This window comes from Peromyscus eremicus, chromosome 2 (assembly GCF_949786415.1).
Source record: "Peromyscus eremicus chromosome 2, PerEre_H2_v1, whole genome shotgun sequence".
NCBI lineage: Eukaryota > Metazoa > Chordata > Mammalia > Rodentia > Cricetidae > Peromyscus > Peromyscus eremicus.
This window is the reverse complement of record NC_081417.1, coordinates 107,345,559-107,354,349: the sequence shown is the minus strand read 5'-3', so window position 1 is coordinate 107,354,349 and position 8,791 is coordinate 107,345,559.

Genomic DNA, 8,791 nt, shown 5'->3' with positions numbered 1-8,791 from the left:
TACGAATAATAGGGGTAGAAGAAGGAGAAGAATACCAACTCAAGGGCACAGAAAATATATTCAACAAGATCATAGAAGAAAACTTTCCCAACTTAAAGAAGGAAATGCCTATGAAGATACAGGAAGCCTATAGAACACCAAACAGACTAGACCCCCAAAAAAAGTCCCCTCGCCACATAATAATTAAACAATTAAACGTACAGAATAAAGAAAGAATATTAAGAGCAGCAAAGGAAAAAGGCCAAGTGACATATAAAGGCAAACCTATCAGAATAACACCCGATTTCTCAATGGAGACTTTGAAAGCCAGAAGGTCCTGGACAGATGTAATGCAGACATTAAGAGACCATGGATGTCAGCCTAGACTAATATACCCAGCAAAACTTTCAATCCTCATAGATGGAGTGAACAAGACATTCCATGACAAAGCCAGATTTAAACAATATTTATCCACAAACCCAGGCCTACAGAAAGCACTAGAAGGAAAATTCCAACCTAAGGAAGTCAGATATAACCTCGAAAACACAGGCAATAGATAAAGCCACAGCAGTAGACCCCAACGAAGAAAAGTACACACACATCACCACCAAAAAATAACAGGAATGAACAATCACTGGACATTAATATCTCTCAATATCAATGGACTTAATTCACCTATAAAAAGACATAGGCTTACAGAATGGATACGAAAGCAGGACCCATCTTTCTGCTGCATACAAGAAACACATCTCAAATTCAAAGATAGACACTACCTAAAAATAAAAGGCTGGGAAAAGACTTTCCAATCAAACGGTCTTAAGAAACAAGCGGGTGTAGCCATCCTGATATCCAGCAAAATAGACTTCAAACTAAAATCAATCAAAAGAGATCAAGAAGGGCATTACATACTCATCACAGGAAAGATCCACCAAGATGAAGTCTCAATTCTGAACATTTATGCCCCAAACACAAGGGCACCCACATATGTAAAAGAAACATTATTAAAGCTTAAATCACATATAAAACCCCACACATTAATAGTGGGAGACCTCAACACCCCACTTTTACCACTGGACAGATCCCCCAAATCGAAACTTAACAGAGAAATAAAGGACTTAATTGATGTCATGACTCAAATGGACTTAATCGACATCTACAGAACATTCCATCCTAACAAAAAAGAATATACCTTCTTCTCAGCACCCCATGGAACCTTCTCTAAAATCGACCACATACTTGGTCACAAAGCAAATCTAAACAGATACAAAACAATTAGAATAACCTCCTGTGTTCTATCAGACCACCATGGTCTAAAGTTGGATTTCAACAACAACAAAAACTACAGAAAACCTACAATCTCATGGAAACTGAACAATACCCACCTGAATCACCAATGGGTTAAGGAAGAAATAAAGAAAGAAATTAAAGACTTCCTAGAGATCAACGAAAATGAAGACACCACATATCCAAACCTATGGGACACTATGAAAGCAGTACTAAGAGGGAAATTCATAGCACTAAACGCCCACATAAATAAGCTGGAGAAATCTCACACTAGTGACTTAACAGCACACCTGAAAGTTCTAGAACAGGAAGAAGCAAAGTCTCCCAGGAAAAATAGATGCCAGGAAATTATCAAAGTGAGAGCTGAAATCAATAAAATAGAAACAAAGAGAACAATACAAAAAATTAATGAAACAAAGAGTTGATTCTTTGAGAAAATCAACAAGATAGACAAGCCCTTATCCAAACTAACCAAAAGACAGAGAGAGAGCATCCAAATCAACAAAATCAGAAATGAAAAGGGGGACATAACAACAGACATTGAGGAAATCCAGAGAATCATCAGGTCATACTTCAAAAACCTCTATTCCACAAAACTGGAAAACCTAAAAGAAATGGATAATTTTCTGGATAGGTACCACATACCTAAATTAAATCAAGACCAGATAAACTATTTAAATAGTCCAATAACCCCTAACGAAATAGAAACAGTCATTAAAAGTCTCCCAACCAAAAAAAGCCCAGGACCAGATGGTTTCAGTGCAGAATTCTACCAGATCTTCAAAGAAGAGTTAATACCAATACTCTCTAAATTGTTCCATACAATAGAAACAGAAGGAACATTACCAAACTCCTTCTATGAGGCTACAATTACCCTGATTCCCAAACCAAACAAGGATACAACAAAGAAAGAGAACTACAGACCGATCTCCCTCATGAACATTGATGCAAAAATACTCAATAAAATACTGGCAAACAGACTCCAAGACCACATCAAAACAATTATCCACCATGATCAAGTAGGATTCATTCCAGGGATGCAAGGATGGTTCAACATACGAAAGTCTGTCAATGTGATACACCATATAAACAAACTCAAAGAAAAAAACCACATGATCATCTCACTAGATGCTGAAAAGGCATTTGACAAAATCCAACACCCCTTCATGATAAAGGTCTTGGAGCGATCAGGAATACAGGGAACATACCTAAACATAATAAAGGCAATTTACAGCAAGCCAACAGCCAACATCAAATTAAATGGAGAGAAACTCAAAGCAATTCCACTAAAATCAGGAATGAGGCAAGGCTGTCCGCTCTCCCCATACTTATTCAATATAGTACTTGAAGTTCTAGCCAGAGCAATAAGACAACATAAGGAGATTAAGGGGATACAAATTGGAAAGGAAGAAGTCAAGCTTTCCCTATTTGCAGATGACATGATAGTATACTTGAGCAACCCCAAAGATTCCACCAAGGAACTGATACAGCTTATAAACACCTTCAGCAACATAGCAGGATACAAGATCAACTCAAAAAAATCAGTAGCCCTCCTATATACAATGGACAAAAAAGCGGAGAAGGAAATCAGAGATACATCACCCTTTACTATAGCCACAAATGACATAAAATACCTTGGGGTAATACTAACCAAGCAAGTGAAGGACCTATATGACAAGAACTTTAAGTCCCTGAAAAAAGAAATTGAAGAAGATGTCAGAAAATGGAAAGATCTCCCATGCTCATGGATAGGCAGAACTAACATAGTAAAAATGGCAATCTTACCAAAAGCAATCTACAGATTCAATGCAATCCCCATCAAAATACCAACACAATTCTTCACAGACCTGGAAAGAATAATACTCAACTTCATATGGAAAAACAAAAAACCCAGGATAGCCAAAAGAATCCTGTACAATAAAACAACCTCTGGAGGCATCACGATCCCTGACTTCAAGCTGTACTATAGAGCTACAGTAATAAAAACAGCTTGGTACTGGCATAAAAACCGACATGTGGACCAATGGAATCGAATTGAAGACCCTGATATTAATCCGCACACCTATGAACAAATAATTTTTGACAAAGAAGCCAAAAGTGCACAATGGAAAAAAGAAAGCATCTTCAACAAATGGTGCTGGCAAAACTGGATATCAACATGTAGAAGGCTGCAAATAGATCCATATCTATCACCGTGCACAAAACTTAAGTCCAAGTGGATCAAGGACCTCAACATAAATCCAGCTACTCTGAACCTGCTAGAAGAGAAAGTAGGAAGTAGTCTTGAACACATTGGCATAGGAGGCCACTTTCTAAATAGAACACCAGTAGCACAGACACTGAGAGAAACAATCAATCAATGGGACCTCTTGAAACTGAGAAGCTTTTGTAGGGCAAAGGATACGGTCAACAAAGCAAAGCGACAGCCTACAGAATGAGAAAAGATCTTCACCAATCCCACATCTGACAGAGGACTGATATCCAGAATATATAAGGAACTCAAGAAATTAGACATCAAAATGCCCAACAGTCCAATTAAGAAATGGGCTATAGAACTAAACAGAGAATTCTCAACAGAGGAAACTCAAATGGCTGAAAGACATTTAAGGAATTGCTCAACATCCCTAATCATCAGGGAAATGCAAATCAAAACAACTCTGAGATACCACCTTACGCCTGTCAGAATGGCTAAGATCAAAAACACTGAAGACACCTTATGCTGGAGAGGATGTGGAGCTAGGGGAACTCTCCTCCACTGCTGGTGGGAATGCAAGCTTGTACAACCACTTTGGAAATCAATATGGTGATTTCTTAGAAAATTGGGAATCCATCTCCCCCAAGATCCAGCTATACCACTCTTGGACATATACCCAAGGAATGCTCAACCACACCACAAGAGCACTTGTTCAGCTATGTTCATATCAGCGTTGTTTGTAATAGCCAGAACATGGAAACAACCTAGATGCCCTTCAACTGAAGAATGGATAAACAAAATGTGGTACATATACACAATGGAATACTACTCAGCAGAGAAAAACAATGACATCATGAGGTTTGCAGACAAATGGATGGATCTAGAAAAAATCATCCTGAGTGAGGTATCCCAGACTCAGAAAGACAAACATGGTATGTACTCACTCATAACAGGATACTAGATGTGGAACAAGGATGACTGGACTGCTACTCACATCACTAGGCAGGCTACCTGGAAAACAGGACCCCAAGAAACACACAGGGATCGCCCAACGACAGAGAAATGGAATGAGATCTACATGAACAGCCTGGACATGAGTGGGGGTAGTGAAGGGCAAGGGTCGAGGGAAAGAGAGCTTGGGTGAGTGGGAGATCCCAGCTGGATCAACAACAGAGAGGGAGAACAAGGAATAGGAGACCATGGTAAATGAAGACCACATGAGAATAGGAAGAAACAAAGTGCTAGAGAGGCCCACAGAAATCCACAAAGATACCCCCACAACAGACTGCTGGCAATGGTCGAGAGACAGTCCGAACTGACCTACTCTGGTGATGGGATGGCCAAACACCCTAATTGTCGTGCTAGAAACCTCATCCAACTACTGAGGGATCTGGATGCAGAGATCCATGACTAGGCCCCAGGTGGATCTCTGGGAGTCCAATTAGCGAGAATGAGGAGGGTTTATATGAGCGAGAATTGTTGAGACCAAGGTCGGATAAAGCACAGAGACAAATAGCCAAACAAACGGAAACACATGAAATATGAACCAATGGCTGAGGGGTCACCAACTGGATCAGGCCCTCTGAGTGGGTGAGACAGTTGATTGGCCTGATCTGTTTGGGAGGCATCCAGGCAGTGGGACCGGGTCCTGTGCTCATTGCATGAGTTGGCTGTTTGAAACCTGGGGCCTATGCAGGGTCCCTTGGCTCGGCCTGGGAGGAGGGGACTGGACCTACCTGGACTGAGTCCACCAGGTTGATCTCAGTCTGTGGGGAAGGCTTTGCCCTGGAGGAGATTGGAATGGGGGGCGGGCTGGGGGGAAGGTGAGGGGGGCGGGAGGGGGGAGAACAAGGGAATCTGTGGCTGATATGTAGAACTGAATTGTATTGCAAAATAAAAATTAAAAAAAAAGATTTAATTTCAAAATGTAAGAAGTGTTCTTATAAATCAATAATACAATGAAATTTTAAAAAATCAATATTTTTGAACAAATAATTTAAAATGTATACTAGTTCCAAATTAATAAGTAAAAAGGCACTCTACATGAATATTTATTTAAAAATATAAATTAAAACCACTATAAAATCACATTACATAAGATAGTAAAGCAGTAGAACACTCATATACCACTTTCAAATATTATTATATGCACTAGTGATAGGAATTTAAATTAGTATAACTAAGTTTGAAATGGAAGTCTTACTAAAATTGAACATATAGACATGTTACAATTCTACTACGAAAAGCATGTTTTAGTAGAAATTCATATATATACCCCAAATAAACATTTTGTGAATTCTTATAAAGAATATTGTTATTACCTCACAACTGATAATTATGAAAATGTCCAAAAATATTAGATTAGATCTAAAAGGCATGATGTCACAACCACATCAAATGAATGTAAAGAAATAATCGACAATGAAAATTAAAATAAAGGAATATATTCTTGATAAGTATAGAAAACTGGTATTTCAAAATAATCATATACAGAAGATTTTTTCAGATTTTATTTTCACGACGAGAGGAAAAATTAGTCTAAAGTATGAGAGCCAAAAAGCACTGATCTGCCAAAGGGAATCTTGCAGTAGTGTCTGAGTAGGCAGAGTTAGGGCTGGAAGATATTTTGATGCTTTTTACTTTGTATTGGGAGAAGCTTAAATAACACCATTGCAAATTTATATCTGGCAACATTTCGTTGAGGTATTTGTTCACTGTCTATATGTTGGGCTTCAGTATGACACTGTCAGTCTAGGAGAACAAAGGTAAGAATTCCAGGATGTTGGGCCACAAAGCTTAAACAGGAAGAGATAAAGCAAAGACAAAATAGGACTGGTATTTTCCATCTGTAAAAGTAGTTTCAGAGGAATAAAATACAAAATGATCATTGGAAACAAATTAGAGTGTTTTATTTTTCTTTAATATTCTTGCAACTAAGAATGCAGCAGTATTTCCTTCTTAGAGACTAAAGGTAGAAGTAAGATAAAGTAAATAAACAAGGAGGAATTTCATTACTGCATTAGAAATATTGTGATAGAGACTTACCTTTGTTAGCTAGTAATTATAACACACATTTTTTGTCATCTTTTCCTTCCTACATGTTGCTTTATGAAGAGAAGAATGAATATTCTGGTGAGCTTAGACAAGTAAAGACCAACTCTTTGGTGCTTCAGGATTCAGTCCTTCTCTTAGAAAGGGTATGGACATAAGAGTTCTCCTAACCAAAAGAAGAAATCTACTGAATAATCAAATCCATACACCAGGAAGAGGACCTTGTAAACATCTTATCAAACTTTCATATTAGTAGAAAATGTAGCACCTGCTAGATGTACTTTCATTCTTAATTAACACACACACACACACACACACACACACACGCACGCACACACACACACTAAGTAAAACAGATAAACCTGAAAGAAAGCTCAACAAAACTTAGCACTTCACCCAAAGTTACAAAGCTGTTATGAATAATGCAAAAAAAAATCTAACTGTGTTCTATTAGAGTTGAAATCCTTAGATTAGGGCCTTTGATTTATTTGTATAGTGGCTAACAGAATATTTTAGAATTTTCAGTCCATGAAGCCTCTGTTGAAATCCCTCAATTATAAATTTTAAATGCAGTAAGGGAAACACCAACAAACAATACATAACTAATGAATACAGCTGTGTACAATAAATCTTTAATCATAAAAACTGGTGGTAGATTGGAGTGAAATATATTGGTGAGAGAAAAAGAAACAAAATATTCTACAGAATATCTGACCTGGACTGTATAAGGAAGTAACATTCTAAATAAAAGAATACCAGAAACACAGCAAATTATCAAAATGGGTAATCCTTGACTGAGTTTTTTAACATTTTTAAATTTTTAACATTTTAAATTTTTCAATGTGAGATATAATAAATACACAAAATTTAGAAATGGCAAATATTAAAATATGGAACAGTTTTAAACTGAAACTCGATCTCACAGTTCCTCTCTATCCATGACAACCATCACAAATCAGTTTCTTATGTTTGACTGAATTGTGATAAAAGATTAAAGCACAAAAAAATCAAACAAAAACAAATCGTCTGTGAAACTCTGGTATCTGGGTGCATGCTGCAATGTCAGCATTCAGAAGGCTCAGAATTCCAAATTGGAGACCCACTTAGAATGTAGAGTAAGACTTTGTCTGAAAGCATACAAACTAACCAGCAAAACTAGCATAGGTATTCCTGAGGAATTATGGAGAATTGGGACTTGTTTAAATAGAAACTGCATATAAAATAGTACAATGTGCCTGTTGAATCTCTTGGCTGGGTTCATATTTTTCAGACAGTGTAGAAGGCTCTCCTTTCTTTGAACATACAATTTGTATCCTCTCCACCAGTGTAAATGCCAATCAAGGCTTTCCCAGGATCCATACTTGGACAACTCTCATCTTAAAGTTCACTTCTAATCTATGTTCCAGTTCCTTGTCTTAAGTGGAAAACTACTCCTGAGAGTTTTGTCTACTATCAAGTATCCTTCCTGGGATGATCTAAAGGATTCAATTTAGACAAATATAGTCCAATATTAGTTTGAATGTAACAAACTTCCAGACAAACTTCTTCCTGATTGCAACCCCCTGACATGCTTTAAAGAGCTGACTTTAGAAAGTTTATGATTTTAGATTATTTCTGTGCTCCTTTGAATTTATCAATCCTCTACAACCCAAGAAAATGTTCCTCAGGACCTGAAGCCATCTCTTTGGAATGCAATTAGGAAAATGTGTGTTTTCTCCCCAGTAATTTTGGTAGAGTAGATGTCTAATGTCAGTGAGTGGCAATTAGCAGTAAGAAATGCAGAATAATCTGAACAAACACCTTGTCAATCAGGAGAAATTTGCTAGTCCATTCTGGCAATTAAAAGCACACATGCCTTCTGTTCAATTTCTGCTTTGAATATCATTTAAGCATTTTACTTCATGTCTCAGGATACTTATTCCCATATCTTACACTGTTAGACTTGGGAACAGTTAGTAGTTACATTTCAAAATGGCATGGTAAGTGGCAGTTACTCTTCTCAGCAGGAAAATTTTTCCATGGAGAAAAAAAACTTATTTTGCTTATAGTTTCAATGGCTTTAGTCAATGCTGACTTGGTCCACATGTTGTTGGTGGTCAAAACATCATAGGAACAGGAGCATGGGACAAGGAAGGTGTTAACTAATGGGGGACATAACAAAGAGATCAAAGCTATAGTAAAAGAGTGAAGGTAAAGATAGAGTCCCTGGACACAAACTAGTGTTCTCTTTCCTCTAATTAGGCTTTGCCTTCCTCAGTTTCACTACGTCCATATTGTCCATTC